Source organism: Gossypium hirsutum, chromosome A04, assembly GCF_007990345.1.
Source record: "Gossypium hirsutum isolate 1008001.06 chromosome A04, Gossypium_hirsutum_v2.1, whole genome shotgun sequence".
Taxonomy (NCBI): domain Eukaryota; kingdom Viridiplantae; phylum Streptophyta; class Magnoliopsida; order Malvales; family Malvaceae; genus Gossypium; species Gossypium hirsutum.
The window spans coordinates 56,954,840-56,977,882 of record NC_053427.1 but is presented as its reverse complement, the minus strand read 5'-3'; the positions used below and the strand labels follow the sequence as shown (position 1 = coordinate 56,977,882).

General features: G+C 33.7%; 2 non-coding genes across 2 annotated transcripts; both read left to right on the top strand.

Annotated features, from left to right (window-relative positions):
* Positions 1 to 3,622: 3,622 nt before the first annotated feature.
* LOC121228662 (small nucleolar RNA R71) lies at positions 3,623 to 3,729 on the top strand. The gene has a single exon (XR_005926237.1). It is a non-coding gene; the product is annotated as a small nucleolar RNA R71 (small nucleolar RNA).
* A 3,500-nt stretch (positions 3,730 to 7,229) lies between these two features.
* Positions 7,230 to 7,336, top strand: LOC121228495 (small nucleolar RNA R71). Its single transcript, XR_005926071.1, has one exon. It is a non-coding gene; the product is annotated as a small nucleolar RNA R71 (small nucleolar RNA).
* The last annotated feature ends 15,707 nt before the right edge of the window (positions 7,337 to 23,043 follow it).

Below are 23,043 nucleotides of genomic sequence, written 5' to 3'. Positions count from 1 at the left end.
AGCTTCAATCTGATAGGCTTCTCTAACAGTTCCTTGAATCAGGCCAGCTCTCATGGGCCAAATGATCCCTTATCTAAGCAACAGACCTCCATCGAATGCATTTGGTTCGATGGTCACGGGCTTTGAACTCTGGCCCGTGACATTCTCCCCCACCCATTCTCGCAACGTCCTCATTGCGACTCTCGAATGGCACTGACTTGATTCGCCTCGGATCCCACTCGTTGCCTTGGCTCTTCCCTTCTTTTGGGACTTCTGCCTTGACTTCCGTCGCTTCTTAACTCGAGCTGCCCTACTCATTTGTACATCTCGATGACAAGGAGTTATGTCACTCCCTTGCCCACATTTTAACTTCCCTCGAACAGAATCCTCGTGATTCACAACACTTGGATTCACTTTGCCCACAGTCTCTCGGCCTTCTTGCTCAAGAACTTTGAAAGGGCCCCTACGTTCTCGCCAAGTCAACAAGTTAGAATGCAACACACTATTAGAGTGTTTGGAATGTACCTTTTTATATACTCGGGTCAACTGTCCCACATGCATCACTTCTTTTTTCCTGAAGTGCGATGCACCACCCACCTCTCCAATAGGTGGAAGCCTTGTTGATGACTCGGCCAACTCCAACGCTTCACTCGATTTGAGCCTCATTGGTCCCAGCTTCACTGTTTTCATCGCAACTTCTTCCTCTAAGTTCGATGACAAACTCACCTCTTCCTTGGGTGAAAGCCCCTCCGACGACTCACCATGCTCGGACGTTGCCTTTCCTTTAGCTACGGCTTGCTTTGGACAGTTCCGTAACTCATGCGGACCACGACACAAGAAGCACTTTACTCGCTTCTTTTTGCTCCTCTTAGCCCTCTTGGCTTCGGCATTTCCCTTGCTCGAACCAAGCTTCTTGGGCTTCTCGTCTACTCCATCGTTCCCGTGTGCGATTAATAAAATAAGCCCAGTCTTCACACGGCCTAGGACACACTCGTGTGTCCAGGTCGTGTGCAATGTTGTTCGTTTCTCCCACACCCGTGTGGTCTCCTACACGTCCGTGTGCCCGAACACATGGCCGTGTGCCTCGCCCATGTAGCTCTCTGACTTGATTTAAATTCAAAATATTAAGCTCCAGTTTTCACATGGCCTAGGTCACGCCCGTGTATACAGATCGTGTGGTCCACATGGCTGTATTGCATGCCTGTGTGGATTCTTTTAGCTTGTGTCTTTGTCGATTTTTAGGAGTTTAAGCTTCAGGGCTTACACCGCCAAAGACACGCCCGTGTGTACTAGCCGTGTGGGTTACACGGTCGTGTCACATGGTCGTGTAACTCTCTGTTGATTTCCTTAAAAATATAAAAACTAAGTCCCAAGATCCACACGGCCAAAGACACGCTTCTATGTCCAGGCTGTGTGGGGTACACGGCCATATCACACAACCGTGTAACTTGTTATCGTGCCCATGTTAAGTCACACGGCCTAGGGCATGTCCAGTGTCCAAGCCGTGTTGGTCAAAAACCTGCATTTTAATGTTTCGTTGATTTTAAAAAAATAAGAAAATTAAAAATGTTAGTACTCGTGTTGCCTCCTGAGACGTGCGTATTTAAAGTCTAAGCTCGACTTACCTCGTATTCACATGGTCATGCTGGATCACGGAGTCAAGACTCCTCTTCCGCGCTGTCAATTCCTTTATTTAAATAAGGTTTAAGTCGAGTACTGTTTACCTTAAAAGTGCCGAAATGAGAATGAGTTACCTCGGCTGTACCGTATGGAAAGACATTGAGTACTGTCAAAGGAGTTGCTTTGTTTGCGTTAAGCTCTGAAATTAAAATTCGAGGGTCAGTTTCATCTAATAACACCTGGTCCCTAATCTTGAATTGGTTCATCTCATCTTTATGCTCGTCATGGTTTTGTTTTGATTCGACATTGAGTATTTTTGGTTTCTTCTTGACATGTGTCCGCCATTCGTCTAGTTCATCAATTTGAAGCCTTCGTTCTTCATGAACTGTTCTAATGTTGCCGCATGAATTAGAACGTGGCTCATTTTTGCTTCTCAAAAAGTTTTACTACAAAGAGGGTTGAACCACATGATTAGTCTTATTGTCAGGATTTAGAAAGTCATATTCATCACTCGATGTCTTAACCGAATCATGAGCTTGAAGAATGATTGTTTCGTCACCGAGATGAAGCGTTAGTTCACCTGTACCAACATCTATGATAGCTCTAGCAGTTGTTAAAAAGGGCCGACCTAGAATTAAAGCTAAGTCACTATCCTCATCCATGTCTAGAACAACAAAGTCGACTGTGAATATAAATTTATCAATCTTAACGAGTACGTCCTCAACAATACCCCTAGAAAATCTAATTGTTTTGTCTGCCAGTTGAATACTCATCCTAGTTTGTTTAGGTTTCCCAAGACCTAGTTGTTTAAACATCTTTTAGGGCATGACATTTATACTCGCCCCTAAATCGGCCAAAGCATTATCAATATTTAAATTACCAATTAAATAAGGAATAGTAAAACTCCCTGGATCTTTCAACTTGTTGGGTAGTTTGTTTTGTAGAATTGCTGAGCAAACTGCATTTAATTCCACATGTGATGAATCATCTAACTTTTGTTTGTTTGCCAGAAGCTTCTTTAAAAATTTAACTGAGTTGGGCATCTGTGAAAGAGCTTTAATAAATGGTAAGTTAATATGCAATTTTTTAAAAAGTTAAGAAATTTACAGAATTGTTCTTCTGTGTGGTATTTCTTTGTCGCATTGGGGTATGGCACATGAGGTGTATATTCTTTACTCACCAGTTTTTGTTTACTCTGGTTTTCATCCACCTTATCTTTACTTACCACGCTTTCTTGCCCTGGTTCTGGTTTGGACTTAACTAACCCTTCTTCATATCGAACAATAATCGCATGGAGTTGCTCTCTTGGGTTAGCCCCAGTGTTTCTAGGTAGGCTACCTTATGGTCTTTCTGAGATTAGCTTAGTAATCTGACCTATTTGATTCTCGAGCTATTGAATCGACACTTGTTAATTTTTAAGCGCTGTTTTGGTGTTTTGGAACCGTGTTTCTAACACTGAGATGAATTTTTTAGCATCTCCTTAAGGTCTGGCTTCTTCTCATGCTGGTAAGGTGGTTGTTGAAAACCTGGAGGAGGTTGCGGTCTCTGATTACCTTGACCACCCTAAGAGAAGTTGAGATGGTTCTTCCAACTTGCATTGTAAGTATTACTATAGGGGTTATTCTGAGGTCTAGAATTGTAGCCCATATAGTTGACTTGTTCATTCGTAGTGCTAGGGTCGTAGGCTAGGCATTCTGGATTATTCATTCCTCCTCCACTTGTGTCACACTGTATCATCGGTTGAACCTGTGTAGAAACATATAAACCATTAATCTTTTTATTTAAGAGCTCTACCTGGTTTGATAACATGGTGACCGTGTTGAGGTTGAAAACACCAGCAGCTCTTGTCAACTTTGTCCTTATGACTTGCCATTCATAATTATTCAGTGACATCTCTTCAATTAACTCATAAGCCTCCTTTGGTGTTTTGTTATTTAGGGTACCACCGGTGGCTGCATCGATCAGCTGTCTAGTTGAGGGGTTCAAACCATTGTATAAAGTCCGAACCTGTAACCATAAGAGTAACCCATGGTAAGTGCACCTTCTTAATAAATCCTTATACCTCTCTCATGCATCGTATTGGGTATCTAAGTCCATTTGCACAAAGTAAGAGATATCATTCTTCAACTTTGCCGTCTTGGCCGGTGGAAAGTATTTCAACAGAAACTTTTCGGTCATTTGGTCACAAGTAGTGATAGAACCTTGTGGTAAAGAATTTAACCACTGTTTAGCTTTATTCCTCAATGAAAAGGGAAATAACCAAAGGCGAATGACATCATCAGAAATGCCATTAATTTTGAAAGTATCACAGTACTCTAGAAAGTTAGCCAAATGAGTTTTTGGATTCTCATCTTGCAAACCATCGAACTGAATAAACTGTTGGATCATCTGAATGGTGTTCGGCTTTAGTTCGAAGTTATTTGTAGCAATAGCAGGTCTCACAATACTCGATTCAGCCCCCACTAAATTAGGCTTGGCATAGTCATACATAGTATGAGGAGCAGGATTCTGATTTACATGATTAGTGGCAACCATAGGAGGTAGCGGGTTATTCCGATTTTCAGCCATATCTTTGGTGATATTGGTATCATCCTCATGCTCTTCCTCTATATACTGTAGACTCCACCTTATTTCTCTATGATTTCTGCGAGCTGTGCTATCAATTTCACTGTCAAATAATAGCGGTCCTGATGGGTTTCTTCTATTCATAAACTACAAGAACCTGCCTGAAGCAAATAAGAGAAAAAGTTAGTAAATTAAAGTAAGAATAAAAATAAAAATAAATAAAAATAAAAAATGGATAAAGTAATAAAAATTAAGTGTTCCTAATATTTTAGTCCACGACAATGACGCCAAAAACTTAATGGGCCACGAAACTAACTAATATTTCGACGAAGGTAAGCGCACTTATCGAATGGTAGTATAGTTATGGTGAGTCCAGAATATCGTATCCATAAGGACTAAAAGTACTAGTAATAACTTTCTTTCTATTATTTAGCCTATAATTAAAGGGATTTGTTTTAATCTAACTAATTAACTATGAATACGACAGAGAACGAATTAGGAAAATACTTAAAAAAACCAATAAGAGAGACAATACCCAGGAAAAAATCCACCTAGACTTCACTTATTATTCCGACTCTGAATCAAATGATTTATTCACTTGATTTGATCAATAGAAAACCCTAAATTATGTTAATATCTCTTTTGAGACTAAGAAAAACTGACTCTAGGTTGATTAATTGAAATCTCTTCCTAATTAAAACCCCTATCACCGCATTAACTCGATCTATGGATTCCCCTATTAGTTTTGACTCTAATCCGGCAGATTTATCTCATCCTATTTCTAGGATTGCATGCAGCTTTACTAAATTATGCTAGATCTACCCTTAAACAAGGACTTTTGCTCCATTGAATAAACACATCAAACTTGGATTAATATCCTGAAAATATTAAGGCAAGTATTAAGAACTCATAATTAAGAACAAGAATAAGTATTTATCGTGTAATTCAGATAATTAAATAATAAGATCCATCGTAGGTTTCATCCTCCCTAGGTATTTAGGAAGTTTAGTTCATAATGTAAAAGGAAAACATCTCAAATTTAGAAAAACAACAAGACATAAAAAAAGCCAAATAAACTTCGAGAGAAGTTTGAAGGAGATCTTCAATCTTGAAGTGGGTCTGCTTCCGAGATGATTGCAACGAATTTTTTCGAGTAATTTCTGCTTTCTACTCTATGTGTCTCCTTTAGGTCTACTTCTAGTGTGTTTATCTAGACTTTAGAATACTCAGAAACCCTAAAAATTGGCTTTTTCTGTGTATTTAGGAAACAGGGAGCGATATCGACACGGGTTGCCACATGGTCTTGTGGCTAGCCCGTGTGGCTCACACGGGCGTGTGCTTAGCCCGTGTGGAAATGGTCTTGGCCATGTGGATCTTTAAATCAACCTGTTTTGTCTGTTTTTTGCCCGATTTTTGCTTCTTTTGTTCTCCTATGGTGTCCTAAATATAAAACATGAAATTAAAGGATTAGGAGCATCTAATTCACTAAATTATATAATAAATCATCCAAAAACACACTAAACATTGGATTAAAACATATTACTTTTATGGTTTATCAAGTATTATTTCGCTCGTTAGAAACTCTCACAAATTCACGTATTTAAAGAGTAACCTCTTCATCACCTACCCTCAGCACAAGTTCACCATTACCCATATCAATAATAGTTCTAGTAAAGGCTAAAAAGGGTCGACCTAAGATAATGGGTACCTCAATATCCTCATCCATGTCCAATATAACGAAATCAATAGGGAATATAAATTTTTCTACTTTGACAAGTACATCCTTAATAATACCCCTAGAATACTTAATTGATCTATTAACTAATTAAATACCCATCCTAGTGGGTTTTGGTTCCCTAAGACCAAGTTGTTTGAACAATTTATAAGGTATTAAATTTATACTAGCAGTCAAATCAGCTAATGTTTTTTTTACATTTAAGCTACCAACCAAACAAGGAATAGTAAAACTCCTTAGATTTTAAAGCTTGGTGGGTAGTTTATTTGTGAGAATGGCCGAGCAATCCTCATTGAGCTCCACGATTGACAAGTCGTTTAACTACCTTTTTATTTGTTAACAACTCCTTTAAAATTTTTGTATACTTTGGTATCTACGAAAGGACTTCAACAAAAGGTAAGTTAATATGTACTTTTTTCTAAAGTTTAAGAAATTTACCATATTGTTCGTTCATACAGTCTTTCTTCACAACCATTGGATATGGAATTCGTGGTTTATATTCTCTGAACACCAGTTTATGCTCTTTTTTATTTTCCTCAACCCAATTATTTTTCTCAATAGCTTCTAGATTCAACTTCTTTTCAGGCTCTACTAACCCTTCCACGCTTCGAACAGTGATTACATGGACTTGCTCCTTTGGGTTAGTTTTAGTGTTACTAGGTAAGCTATATTATTTTTCCGAAACCAATTTAGCAAGTTGTCCAATCTGATTTTCAATTCCTTGAATCGATGCTTGCTAATTTTTCAAAGTTGTCTCGGTGTTCTAAAATCTAGTTTCAGACACCAAAATGAATTTAGCTAACATTTCCTCAAGATTTGTTTTTTTTTCTTGCTTATAAAGTTGCTAAAAACCCAGAGGGGGTTGTGATCTTTGATTTCCTTGTCCAGCCCAAGAAAAATTTGGATGATTCCTCCATCCTGGATTATAACTATTGCTATAAGAGTTATTTTTTAGGTATAGAATTATTACCCATAAAATTAACTTGCTCATGCTTCATGTTAGACTTGAAGGGTGAATATTTTGAATTAATCATCCCACTCCAGTCGTATCACATTACATTACCAAATTCTCATGTTCAACATTTTTACTCAGTGGTTCAACCTGACTTGCCAACATAGCAACTGCATCCATATTAAAAACACTGGCTGCCTTGATCGGTTTTGTTCTCATTACTTGCCGCTGATAATTATTCAATACCATCTTTTCAATAAATTCTTGGTTGCCTCAGGTGTTTTTTTATTCGATGTTCCGCCAGCTGCTGCATCAATCATCTATCTAGTTGAGGGATTCAAACCACTGTAAAAGGTTTGAACTTGCAACCACAAAGGTAACCTATGATAAGGGCACCTTCTAAAAAGATCCTTAAATATCTCTTATGCATCATATAGTGTCTCAAGCTCAATTTGGGAAAATGAAGAGATGTCATTCCTCAGCTTAGATGTTTTAGCCGGAGGAAAATATTTCAATAAAAACTTCTCAACCATCTGATCCCAAGTCGTGATAGAACCCCATGGAAGCACATTTAACCACTGTTTTGCTTTGTTCCTCAAAGAGAATAGGAACAACAATAAGCGTAAGGCATCATCAGTAATGTCATTAATCTTAAATGTGTATCAAATCTCTAGAAAATTAGCCAAATTAGCATTTGGATCTTTATCTTGCAACCCATCAAACTGAACATATTGCTCTACCATTTGAATTGTGTCCGGCTTGATCTCAAAATTATTTGCAGCAACATTTGGTCTAACGATACTCAATTTAGCCCCAATCAAAGTAGGCTTATCATAATCATACATAGTACGAGGAGCAAAAGGTGCATGAGGCTGATGGTTATTTTGATTATTTTCCATCTCCACAGTAATACCTTTTCCTCTTGATTATTTATTAAAATTTGTTGACTTTTCCTTACTTCTCTAACTTCTCTTTGGTTTTTGCAAGCAGTTTTCTTGATCTCACTATCAAAAACTAACGGTTCCAACCAGGGGTAAAACCAGGAAATTTTTTTAAGGGGACCGAAATTAAATTGTAATTTTTACGATAGAAAAAATACAATTCCACTATTTTAACAGACTATATATGTTTATAATTTTTAAAGAATTAAATCAAATTTTTATATTCTTGGGGAGGCAAAGTGCAACTTACCTTTACTAATTTAAAATTTTAAAAATTTTAGAGGCTTCATATGGAAAAAATTTCATTTTAAGGGGTTGAGGCTGTAACAGCCCGATTTAGACCCTAATCGGAACGGTAATTTTGAGACCACGAATCTGAGTTAGAAAAATATTTTAATATTATTTTCCATGGTTATAATATGTGAATTGATATCTGTGAAAGTTTCGTGTGGAAATTTTATCATTTGTTTGCTTAATTTGAAAAAAGAATTTAATCGCGTAAAATGTAAAAGTGGCTAGCCATTTGTTAAAAGTGTCTATTTGCTTTTATTAAATAAAGGTGAGGTCCTTATGATGAAATTGGAATATTATAAAGTTAGTGGAATTAATGGTTTGGCAGAGTTGTTAAATGGATTGTTTTTAAAGGTTAGTTTTGTAAATTAGTAAAATAAGTTAATAAAATAAATCAAATGCATGAAAATAAAGCCATTATAACCTTTGTTTTTGCCGAAAATCAAAAGAAAGGAAAAGATTTAAGCTTTTTAAACATTCGACCATGGTTAGCTTGATTTGGTAAGTGAATTTTGTTTGGTTTTTGATAATTTCTATGTTTTTGTGATCGTTGCTTCGAATACTAGTAAACCCATGCTTTAATTTTCGGATTTGATGATGAATTGGAGATTTTCCATTGATGATAGCTTGATGTTTTTCTTGTTTGATGATGAAAAATAAATATTTGTTGATAGATTATTATGTTTAATTAAGTGGTTTTTGATAAAAATCCAAATTTGGGATTAAATTATGGATTTTGTAAATTAAGGCGTCAAAATGTGAAATAAATGAAAGAAATAGGCTGTTATGAACCTTAGAAAAATTCGGCTATTCTAGAGTTTAGTGAAATTATGTGTATTTTGTGTTTTGTGAAATAGGGACTAAATTGCAAAAAATGTGAAATGTTAGGGGCAAAATTGTAATTAGCCTATTTATGTGTTTTTGGATGAATTTGATTGAATATATGATTAAATAAGTTGAATTTGTATTGAATTAGATCAAGAAATGTAGAAATCGAATTTGGACCGGAGAAAAACCAAAGTTGTCGACTAGTTGTCTCGTCCCAATTACCGTTGTCTGAGGTAAGTTTACAAGAAAATAAACGTACTTAATTTTAATTAAATACAAAGTATATATGCTGAAATGAAATATATGAATTAATATATGCTAATGCCGAATGTGTATAACCATGGTAACTATGTTCATGCATTCGTTTCAACTGAGTTACAACATTTGAAAGTCTGTATGAACTATATGGAATATCTGGAATTTTTGATATATGAATTGTTTATGAGACAACTTTATAATAGTGATATTCGGTCATTGAGCCTAGTAAGCCTTGTGCTAGTGAATTAAATCGGGCTTATGCCTAACAGTCTTATTGCCAGTGTATAAAATCAGACTTTGAGTCTAGCAGGCCTTGTGCCGGTGTGAGATTTAGGCTTAGGCCTTTAGGCTTTATGCCGGTGAATTATTATAAGTTTATGCCTAAAAGACTTTATGCTAATGTTGTAATTGAATACGTTAAATAAGTTAAATGATCAGGTATGAGTTAGCTTTTTATTTACTTGAAAATAAGGTAAGTTGATTATTTGATATGTGATACAAACATATGTATGATGTTAGTCTGAAATTTATGACTAATTGTGAAATATATTCAGCCAAAGTTAAGCATAATTATGTGGTATGAAGGTTTGAGACATGAGTCTATGAAAACAAGTGTTTAAATATTCGACTTTATGCATTAATAATATGATTTTCACAGTGTATGACATTTTGGTATAGATACATGTATATTCGGCTACCCGATAAGTGTAAGTATGAGATATTAAAGTTTGATTCAAGAATGTATGTTTGTGGGTGAGTATATTCGATTATATAATGGTATTATGGTTTTGAAATTGAATGTTACATTGATAATAGTTATAGTACATTCGTTCAAAGGTTATGTATAGTGATATCATGTTGTGGCCTATGTGCAAACTTATATAAATGATTATATACTGCCTAAATGATATAAAGAAAGAATAATTATAAGTGATTCATGAATACATGTATATGAGTTTATATGTTTATTCAGTTAATTATTGATAATGTGGCTTTGAAATTTGAATGATATATATATTAATATTAGTTGTATGGATATTTGGTAAAAGTGAAAGTATATGTATTATACGAAATTGTAAGTTTGGAGTTAAATGTGATTATGATAGTATAAATTGGTTTGGTAATTAAATCGATATTGACAATGAGTTGTTTATTTGCTTATAGCTTACTAAGCTCTCAAAGCTTATTCTGTGTGTTTTTATTATGTTTATAGATTTTCGAAGATCTGCTCGGGTTGGAAGTCGGTGGAGATGACATCACACTATACGGTTATCATCTCAGTAAATAATATTTTGAGACTCGATTATGTGGCATGTATAGGCTAGTCTTAAAGTTAATTGTTTTGAATGAGTTTGTATTAAAGCCATGCGAAAATGGCTTAACTACCTTGTTTGAAATCGGTTACGTCAAATTATGGTTTGTGTTCATTTTAGTTATAATATTAGGTGCTATAGTTGAATAATATTTGTGATATGCGTTTTTGTGCATTGAAGTTGATTGGTGAGCTGGATGTGGTTTGAATGATTCGACCATGGTATACTAGTAAGTATGAAGTATATTTGTTATGTTACTTTTGGTTGAAATGCTTCGGTTATGACTTGTAATGATAGTAATAACCTCATTTAGTTGACTAATACATTCGGATAAATGATAGTAAGAGATATTGACTATAATTGATTATTAGTTCGGCACATATATATATATTCTTGTGAATTGCTGTAGTTTATATGATAAGGGATGTGTTAATATTTGGTCTTGGACTAAACTTATGTTAAAAATATATCCAAGGTATTATAATGTTTATGAAGTTGTTTATGTGTTTCAGCTACATGATATATAATGATTGTTAAATGAGCTAAGTATATCACCTACTAGTTAGGTGAAAATTAAGATACATGCATAAGGTATATTCGGTGTTCCCTTATGGTTCGGAATAATGATATGTATAATTCATGAATTGTTTATTATGGTAAAAGATATGTGCTAATTTAATCAAAAATGCTTTGTTAGTTGAATTTATAAATGTATATGTATAAATGCATTTATACTATGGTTGGTATATGTGTAAAATCGAATAATACTTGTCCTTATGATTCGATTTGTTTTGGAAATGCATATGCATATATCATGCTTATATGATTTGTAAAATAGGTACAATTGATGAAGGTAAATATTGAGTATGTGTTAGGAATGCATTGGTAGTAAAATGGCTAATTAATAAGTAACATATATATGTATATATTTGTATGCGGATGTGCATTTGGTAAACTTCTAACTTAAGCTGAATGACGGAATTGATATTACTTAAATGTTTAGTGAAATATTATTGATTATTTATGAAATTGATAATGCCTTGTAATATGACTTAATTGGTTAATCCTGTGCATATATAGAATTAAGAAATAAAATCTTTAATTTTTATTTTAGTATTCACTTATCATTAAAGTGATTAACATGTGATTTGTATATGTAATATGCTTATATTTAATTAATTATATGCTCTACATGTATATAAGAATATGACTTGTGATAATATAAGAATGTTTAGAACTGTGTTTATGTTCAGTAATGTCTTGTGACCCTAGTCCGGCGACGGATAAGGGTTAAGGGTGTTACAGAGGCCCCTGCCAGCCCCTTAGTTTCGCCACTAGTTTCAACGAGTTTCCTCTAGTCATAAACCAAAAGAACCTGTTAGAATCAAACAAACAAAAAATTAGAATGTAAACATTAAATTAAACAAAATATTAAAATAAAAATGAAAAATGGATAAATTAATAGAAATAAAATTTTCCTAATATTTTAATCTCGGGCAATGCCAAAAACTTTATGCATTGTGAACTAACTAAAATTTTGACTAAGACAAGTGCACCTATCAATTGATAGTATAGCTACGATGAGTAAATATATTGTTCCCATAAAAAATTAAAAGTACTACTAATTACTGTCTTTCTATTATTTAACCGATAAATTCGAGTGATTGATTAAAACTAAAATTAACTAAAGTAATTAATTACGAATGCGACAAAGACCAAAACACGACAAAACACGAAAGTATTCGAGTAATAACAAGCAAAACAATACTAAAGAAAGAATCCACCTAGATTTCATCTGTCATTATCAATCTAAATTACGCAATTCATTTATTTAATATCTTGATCCGTAGAAATCCCTAAATTATGTTAGTATCTCTTTCGAAAGTAAGAACAACTAACTCTAGGTTGATTAATTGAAATTTCTTTCTAATTAAAACCCCTATTATTACATTAACTCATACTATAAATTCCCCTATTAGATTTGACTCTAATCTGGTAGATTTATGTCATCCTATTTCTAGGATTGCATGCGACTCCAGTTAATTACGCTAGGTCTACTTTTAAATAGGGTCTATTCCTCCTCTGATTTAAGCACATCAAACATGTATCAATCATCTAGAAATATCAAACTAAGAACTAAGCACACATAATTGAGGCCAAGATCTAAGTATTTATTGCATAAAATAAAAATGAAACAACAAAATCCATCATAGGGTTCATATCCCTAGGTATTTAGAAAACTAGTTTATGCTTGAAAATAAAGACATTCATGATACAATATAACCACAAGAAACAAAGAAACTCATGATAACTTCCTAAGAAATCAATTGGGAATTTTCAATCTTGATGAAAATATGCTTCAGAATTGACTTCAACGGTGTTTTTTTGAGTTATTTTATTGAATATTTTATGACGACTCCCTCCTATCTTCTTATTTTTGTCATATATATATCTTAGAATGTCTGAAAAACCTAAAAATGTGTTTTCCCGTAGTTTACAGTGTCAAATTGCGAAACTGACACGGCTTGCCACATGTTCGTGTGGGGTAAGCCCGTGTAGCTCCTACAGCTTGCTTTGATTTTTCGATTTTTGCTCTTTTTGCTCCCAAATGCTCTATTAAGCATCAAAACATGAATTTAAAGGATTATGAGTATAAAATTCACCATTAACATTGAATAATCACCTAAAATCGCTTAATAATGGGATTAAAACATGTTAATTTTAACACTTTTCAAAATACCATATAATAGTTATTAATTATTTTTATTTACTTAAAGTTAAATTTTTAGAAACAACTATAAAGAAAAGTTACTAGATAAAATTTAAAAACCCAAAACAAAAGTCGTTAAAATAAAGTCCAAGAAACCTAAAATCTAAAATTAATATAAAAATAAAATTTTAAAATGAATTAAATTATCATAGGCGATTTGAAAATTAAAAAAATCTGATCAAATTGAATCAAATTATCATTAATAATGTTAAAGATTTAACGTTTTAAGGAAACTTATAAAGTTCTTTTGATAAACCTCGATTCATGAACCCACTTTGATAGAAGTAATTTTTTCTTGTAAAGAGTCCATTTTGATACTAAGGGTGAGTAGATGGCATTCTACCCAATAAGGCAACTATTTCGAATCCTACTTGGACATAATGGAAAACATTGTCTATAAACAAAAATATGTCTTATTTATTAATCTAAGAAATATTTTGCTCAAAAACAATTATAAATAAAAAAAAATCTAATTTACTTAAATTAGAATTTTCTATTTCAATTTAAAATAAAATTTTAATAAAAAATAAAAAAATTAATTAATTATCTAAAATTAATTAGATATTTTATAAATTAAAATATTAAAATGTTTCAAATATATAATGTTACGATCGACCCGATTAAGCAACGAATAAGAAAAATAGCGGAATAAATTGAGAAATTGAATATACAAATTTAATGTGGAAAAACCCCTCCAAAGAGGATAAAAAAACTACAGGCAAAGATAATTTTACTATAATGGCAAAAGAACAAAGAGTACAAAAGATGGAGATAAAGACTAAACCCCGAAAAATCGAAAACAAAGAACCCTCAAAACGTAAACATAAAATTTTCTAAATGTATTATGAGTTCTAATCTCTAATGGGTGTATTTTTTCAAGGTTGGAAAATATCCTATTTATAGGCTAAATTCATGGTCAAATAATAATAAAATAATCTAAACTAATCAGTGTTTGATTGAAACAAGTAAACAGAGTTTAATTGAAAGATTATTTTTCAAATTTGACTGAAAATAGGAGTCATATTTAACAAATCTCCACCTTGACTCATATTTCCACAATGCCATCTTTCCCAAAGTCTGCCATGAGCTTATCTTGAACTATGCAGGGAATTAACTGAGTCGAATTTATGCTTAGAAATTAGAAGACTTCTAGCCTTCGACTTGTACACTGTCAAATCAAAACTAACCCGGGTCTGATTTTCACGAACACAGTGCACTAACTTTTCAAAAACTTGCATCCAAAAGAGAACCTCTCTTCAACGAAACAGTCATACATTTTTCCCTCCTATGACCGAGTTGCCTCCGCTCCAAACGAGTTGACTTCGACTCTGTAATGGACGAGGGATGTCCAATTTCACCGGTCACTGTAGAACCTTCCAGAATATAAAGACTACCGGTTCTTTTACCTTTTAACAAAATTAGAGCTCCACGAGATACTTTAATACCGCTCGACTCGATGTTGATTCTGCATCCTTTCAAGTCTAAAATACTCAAGGAGATGAGATTCTTTTGTAAATCAGGTACATACCTGACATCTGAGAGTGTCCTAATCATCCCATCGTGTATCCTAATTTTAATAGTACCAATACCAATTACCTTACTAGATGAATCATTTCTCATGCGCACAACTCCACCTTCAACCGAACTGTATGTGGAGAATTATTCTCTATTGGGACACATGTGGAAAGAACATCCTGGATTTAGGATCCACTCAGACGTGAGCTTGGAGTTATCGCTCGTTGACACTAACAAGAAATCATCACCGCTTTCATCTGCCAAATTAGCACCAACTACATTCTCCTAGTTACTCTCAGCAGCTCTTTTATTTTGCAGTTTATAACAATCTGCTTTGACGTGACCTAACTTTTTACAATAGCGACACCTTTTGTCTCGTTTCTTTGATGCTATCAAAATGGAAGCTTGTCTATCTGCCTTGCTATCCAAATGAAGCTCATTGTCGAGTTTGTCTCTACTCAACAAATGACCCTTCACATCTTCGAACGAGAGTTTATCTCTGCCATAAATCAAGGTCTCCCTGAATGACTTGTATGAAAAGGGTAAAGAGCATAATAATAGCATAGCTTGATCTTCATTATGAATATGAACCTCAACGTTCTTTAAATCATTTAAAAGAGTAATGAATTGACTGATGTAATCTCTAAGAAGCTCACCTTTGTTCATGCGAAACGTAAATAGACGTTGTTTCAACACTAAATGGTTAGCTAGAGACTTAGTCGCATAAAGAGTTTCTAGCCATTTCTACAAGGCAGATGAGGTCTTCTCCATCAATACCTCCTGCAATACCGTATTCGCGAGGTACAACTGGATTGCAGACAAAGCCTTTTCATCAAGCTCTTCCCATTCTGTTTTATTTAGATTCTCAAGCTTTTTCTCGGTAACAACCTTTTTCAAACTGGATTGAACTAAAATTGCCATCATCCGAACTTGCCACAGATTGAAATTTGTCTCACCATCGAACTTCTCAATTTCAAATCTTGTTGCTGCCATCTCTGAATAAGCTGATCTATGAAAATTGAACTAACTCTAATACCACTTGTTAGGATCGACCCAATTAAACAACGAACAAGAAAAATAGTAAAATAAATTAAGAAATTGAACACACAAATTTAACATGGAAAAACCCCTTCAAAGAGGATAAAAAACTACGGGCAAAGATAATTTTACTATAATGGCAAAAGAACGAAGAGTATAAAAGATGGAGATAAAGAATAAACCCCAAAAACCCGAAAACAAAGAACTCTCAAAACGTAAACACAAAATTCTCTAAATGTATTATGAGTTCTAATCTCTAATGGGTATATTTTTCTAAGGTTGTAAAAGAGCCTATTTATAGGTTAAATTTATAGGTCAAATAATAATAAAATAATCTAAATTAATCAGTGTTTGATTGAAATAAGTAAACAGAGTTTAATTGAAAGATTATTTTTCAAATTTGACTGAAAATAAGAGTCATATTTAACATATAATATACAATATATAAATATTTTCTATGAAATATAGAGAAATTAATTCTAAATCTATACCAAAGGCTTAGAAGACCAAAAGCCGAAAACTAGACTCATAAGTCGTAACTTAATAATAACAAGATGAAATTTAATATCTTTTAATCAAAAGTCTAAATAACTCACGTGTTTGGTATATATCACAGTCAGCCAAATACCAGAATTAGACTTTAACACCTGCAACTCAATGTTGTTTGTTTTTAAAGGGGGCGACGAAACTAAGGAGTGGGAATGGAAAATGAGTAGTAAAAAGATATGGGTAAACTTCTTAAACCAATTTTAGATCACTTTATTTTATTTATTTAAGCATTAAATATTTAATAATGGCTAATTTTACATCTCATATTATTTTTTTATTTTTATTTTCGCCACTTAATTTTTAGGTTGCTTTCATTGTAGTCATCTAAATATATTTTTTAAATATTGATTGTGATAAAAAAATCAATGATTAAAATGAAAAACTGTAGAAATTAAAATAATACATAACTTGTCAAATTATACTTGTTTATCCATTATCGAAAATTTTAAATTTCAAAAAAAATTAAATAAATGGATGAAACTTTTTTATCCCTTGATAATGTCAACCAATTTGTTAGAATAATATTGAGATTAATTAATTTAATCCCCTTTTAAATTTTAAAATTTTATTTAATGTTTTTGACCTATCCTTTAACGAAATCAACTTAAATAACTCATATTTAATAATTGTCTACAAAACTTAAATTTAGTTTGATTCTATCATCTCAAATCATCCATGCTAAGTTAAAAGCAAAGTAAAAATCTTTGCAATTAATTAAATATTTGCTTATTCTTCGTTAGGGTAAAGAAGTAAAGAAAAAATTATGAGTTTTATTTGGCATAAGATAAAATTAATTGTAAGAATTTTTCTTTACTTTTAATTTAATAGAATCATATAATTAAAATAAATTTGAGTTAATTCTAATTTGGAAGAGCATAAAGTAAATTTTAAAATTTTAGAAAGAGATTAAATTGATAGATATGTAATAGGTTTAATTGATATTATAAGACTTTAATATATTTATAAGAACTAATATTTATTAAACGAGGCAAAGACTCGATGAATAGTATATCATAGGTAAACAATATGAAAACGCCTCGAAGAAGAACAAGCAATGCAAAAACTTCAAAAAGCAATAACTCCCCAAGACAGAACGAAACGCAGCTCAATAATAGCACAATTAAGAAAGCCTAAGCACTCATTCGCTCATGTATGACTAGAAAAAACAAAAGTTGCCACTAACAACAGAATCAAATAGCCCACAACGATAGCCTTAAGCAACTTGGAACATAGAATTACGATCAATTCCTCCTTTTGCCAAAGCAACTGCAAGGCTATTGGCATCTTAAAAGACATTACCAAAGACTTATGTCAGAATAAATAAAATCAATCACCTTGAAAAGATTCAAAAGATGCCAAGGTCAGTCGAATAAATAAATTGGTACACAGGCCACTGCAACACGAGTTTGACTACACAATCAAATTCCTAGTATTCTTCCAGCACGACTTAGCAATGACTCCAAGTTTCGCTTCATTTGAATCCACAGTACCTAATGGTCCATCTAGCAAACAATTGCAACCTCACAATAATAACTCAGAGGATTATCCCACCATTGGGCTTTCGAAACATCCACCTCACGAGGGAAACAACACCATCCATTAGCATTCTTTTACCATAAAGACCAAACCAAAAAGGCCCAACAAATAACCCACCATTTAAAAAGAATTCACATGATAGCATTGACTTAAAAGATCCACCACACCCAATTTCCACCAACGAAACAACATAAGACACAACTCCTTAACCATTGGGCTGTTTAGGAGAACATAGTTCAAATCTTCTCAAAACCTTTTACAGTAGAGGTGTGCATGGGCTGGGCCGAGCCGGGTTCGGGGCTAGACTCAACTAAAAATTTTAACCCATTTGCTAGGCCTGGACCCGACTCGAAAAATGGGCCTAATTTTTCCCCCAAGCCCGACCCGACCCGACCCGCCCGGCCCGACCGGACCCGTCCATATTAATTTTTATATTATTTTTATATAATTTTAAAATATATATAATATATCAAAAATACTAAAAACATCAAAATAAATATTTCCAAAAAAATAAAATTTAAAAAATATGTATACTTAAATAACACTAAGATAGATGTAACTTAACAAGCAAATATCTTTAAAATAATAACAAAATTATTAATAAAATAAGTTTTATAGAATATCCAAACAAAACAACAAAATAGTAGTAACATAATAGTAAAATGGTCGTAAAATATGGAGAAAATAATAAGAAAATAATATTAAAAAAATAGATTTCTTTTATCCTTTAGTGAATTCGGGCTAGGTCGGGGTTAGGCCTGGACCATTTTTTAAATGGCCTTATTTTTCTATCCAAGCCCAATTTTCGGGCCTATATTTTTGTCCAAACCCTCCCACATTTCGAGCGGGCCTTCGTGTAACATCCAAAATTAGGGCCTAGTCGAAACAGTGGTTTCGAGACCACAAATCCAAGATAGAAATAATTGTTTTATGATTTTTATGAGGTCCATGATAGGTATGCATGCTTGTGTGAAAATTTCATGGAGAAATTCTATGCATAAAATGTCCAGTTGAACCTTAAGGACCAAATTGAATAAGATGCAAAACTTTTGTTCTAGAAGCTTCAAGCATGAAATTGCTTTAAATTATAAATTAGAAGGTCCTAATTAGCAATTTGACTAATTTCAAAAATTTTGGACAAAAATGGACATGGATAAGAAAAATTTGAAAGAAAGGCCTTAAAGTCTTTTTGGTCAATTAGTAATTAAAAGAATAAAAAGGGAGAATTAAAGCAAAAATTGACTCATCTTCTTCATGTGGCTACCGAAATTTCTAAGCTCTCCATAGCTAGGGTTTTTGACATTTTCAAGCTCAATAGTAAGTGCTCCCTAGCCCGTTTTTAATGTTCTTTACATTTTTGAAGATCTCGTAGCTTGATTTACCTATTTTCACCCTTATTTTGAAGTAGGGTTTATGTTTAAAAATTCACCCATGTGTGACATGCATGTCCTTTGATGTTTAATGAAGGAATTTGTGAGCTTGATGTGTGTTTAACATTTTTACTAAGTAATTTTGCATGAAAACACCTAAAAAGGACTAAATTGAAAAAGGCGTAAATTGAGTGATAAAAAATTATTTTTAATGAGTAATGTGGGTTGTTATGAGTACAAGGAAAATTTAGCTAGGCTTGAGTAACAAAGAAAATGCATGCATTTCATTTTACGAGCCTAGTGACTAAATTGTAAATAGGTGAAAAGTTAAGGATAAAAAGTTAATTTTACTAAAGTATGAATTAGAGGTTGATTTGAAAAATATGATTATTAAACAAGTTAAATTTGATATTATAGATCAAGAAAAACGGAGTCCGGACCTAAACCGAGGGGAAAAGCAAGGTTTTGGACTAAAACGTAAAGTTAACAATATTTTGGGACCGAGGTAAGTTGTGTGTAAGTAATTCAACAATTTCATTATCATGTATTTAATGCTTGATGTTGTATGAAATGTGTGTATATGCTTTTATGGAATTTGACTTGAGATGATTCAACAACAATTTTATGATAGCTTTGTATCTCGAAAATCCAGGGTGACCCTAAGGAATACTTAGGATTTGGATATCATGACACCATGATTTATGAGATCCCCGTGTAAGACCATGTCTAGGACATGGCATTAGAATCGATACGAGATCCTGTGTAAGACCATATCAGGGATATGGCTTCGGCATCGTTAAGTGATTTCGTATAAAACCATGTTTGAGACATGACATCGATATGAGGTCCCGTATAAGACCATGTATGGGACATGGCTTGAGATTTTGTACAAAACCATATATGGGACATGGAATCAATGTGTACTTCCATGTAAGACCATGTCTGGGACATCGCTTTGGCACCCTATTTGGTGTATGATAATCACGAACGTCCTTCCGTATTCCAAGTGGTTCAATGGGCCATTCAAGATCAAGGTTAAGAGATAGAGAAATATGAATAAGCTATGAGTAGTACAGGTATGTACGTAAACCTCATGAGTATGGAATTCGATTCATGATGGAAAATTTTAGCATGAGTAAGAAGAGTAAGATAAGTTATGAAGTTCAATGACATTTATTGTCAATGCTCACTATGTCCATTGTGTGTAAATTGCTAATGTGGTGGTAATTAGTAGTATGTTTAATTCATGAAATTTTATGATCTATGTTGTTTATTAGTTACATACAACTTACTAAGCTTCATGTTTACCCCCTCTCTCTTTTCCCTTTTTCTTAGCATTGCCAAGCTAGCTCAGGGATCGTGGACGTCGGAGCTCAAGTCTCACTATTAACAAATCTTTTGGGGTATATTTGGTTTAATACATTTAAGTATGGCATGTATAGAGGACTTAGTATCTTGTTATATGTGTCATATTGGTTAGCCAAAATGATGGCTCATATTGGTATACTAATTCATTTTGTATAGGGCCATGAAGTATGGCTCATATTGATTATTGGGTGTAACCCTAAATATTGATGCATGCATGAGATGGGTAATATGATGAGTTGGTTGTTGACAATGAATGATAAAAGTATGGAATCTATGCTTGGTGGATGATTGATGTCACTCGGTTGAGTTATAGCATGGTTTAAAGTAAGGTAATATTTTGAATGAACCTAATAAGTTATGGAGTCCCAAATATGTATACTTTGGCATGTAATTGTCATGCATGAGTCAAAGCTATAGAGGTTTAAGTAACCCATTTATGCCATGATAATCACCATTGACATATGTGAGTGTGCATGTGTTAGTGAGGGTGACAAAAGGGCTTGGAAAATAGTCTCAAAGTTGTCCACACGGGTAGACACACGGGCATGTGTCTAGGTCGTGTGTGACACACGGTTAGCCCCATGGGCGTGTTGTCCGGCCGTGTGTCCCCTGCACCCTAATTTTGGAAGTTAGTATGCATGGTAGTAAACACACGGGCAGAGACACGGGCGTGTGTCTCAACTGTGTGGAAGACATGGCCTTAGGACATGGGCATGTGCCCAGGCCATGTGAAGTCTGCACCTTAAATGTGAAAATTTAATTCGCCACACGGCCTAGCACACAGCGTGTGACTTGGCTGTATGACCTTTAATTAATACTAATGTCATAAACAGAGAGTTACACGGGTTGAGGACACGGGCGTGTCTTAACGACACGGACATGTGAAATCCACACAGCTTAACCACACGGGCGTGTGACTCTCCCAACTTGGAAAATTTTTCCTAAGTGTTGTAAAATTTTTAGAAGCTCTCTGTTCAGTCTCGAACCACCCTTGAAGTATGTTAAGGGCGTGTTTATGTTTGAATATTTTTAAGATTGGATGAAATTTGTAAGGCCCGGTCTGCGTTAAAGTATATGTTAAAGACTGGTAATGCCTTGTACCTCGTCCCAGCATAGGACACGGGTAAGGGCTGTTACACTTCGGGTCGAGCCACCCAGGTCTATTTTACACCAATAACACAAATATTACTCCTCACTTAAGATAATTTTTCTATCCTTTAAAAAGTATAAAGTAGGAATACGAGATAAGTAAACTACCCATAAAAAACACTGAATTTTAGGAACTTTAGGGATATTCCAAACACACCCATAATTGACCTTCGTATCATCAACATCAACAGAACTTATAAAATCTGAAAGTTTATGAACAGAGAAAACACCTTTATCATCCAATTTCCAGATCAATCTATCCAAGATATTTGGCAATAAGATCACTGATGAAATTAGACTGCATAGATAAAAAAGTAATGCCTTTTCACAATAAAAAAACTCCCTAGAGAAGAAGCCATCCCACTCCTCATAAAGGAAAGAAAATTCCCTAGCATAGTCAACAACAACAATTAATTTTTTAACAACCAAATCATAAAGTTTAGGATAATGATGCTTCAAGGGGGCATCACCACACCAATAATCACACCAGAAAAGAGCGGAACAACCATTACTAGTATTCCAACTAGATCCCAAAAAATTGGACCTCATGCTCAGTAATTCCAAAAATCTAATGTTAAACATGAACATCTGCTTAGATTTAGAGTGATTCAAAGTCCAATACCATATTTGGCTACTAGAAGCTTTCTCCATAAAGAATTAGGCTCCTTTGCCATTTTCATCTCCACTTAACTAAGGGAGCCTTGTTCTAATCAACAAATCATACACCTGAACCAACCATTCTTTTTACAAGAGCAAACTTTCCTCCAATTAACCTTGGACATCTTTTGGCTTTTGAGCCTTCCAACAAGAAATGTCTCCTAATGTTATCAATTTTCTCAGTGACACCTTTTAGAGTCAAGAAAACTACCATATAATAAAGAGGAAGTGTAGATAAAACAAAATTTATCAAAATAACCAAGGCAACAAATGAAAGATGTTTACACTCCCAACTAGCAACATGAAGTGAATTTTACTACTAGCAAGCTCTCACATTGACTTACAATACGGATTAACATCAAGAGTACAACTCGAAGCCAACTCTAGCATCACAACATTATCAATTCCAATAGGGAAGAGAAGAGTCTGACAAATATTTATTTTGAGCCTAGAATATAACTCAAAGCACTTCAGAAGGAACTTCATATACCTTGCACCCTTCAAGAAAACAACAATATCATTTACAAATTGAAGTTGTTATATAAAGAAATCTGAAGCACCTTCAACCCTTTAAAATGACTCAAATCTTCTGCCTTTACAATCATTTGA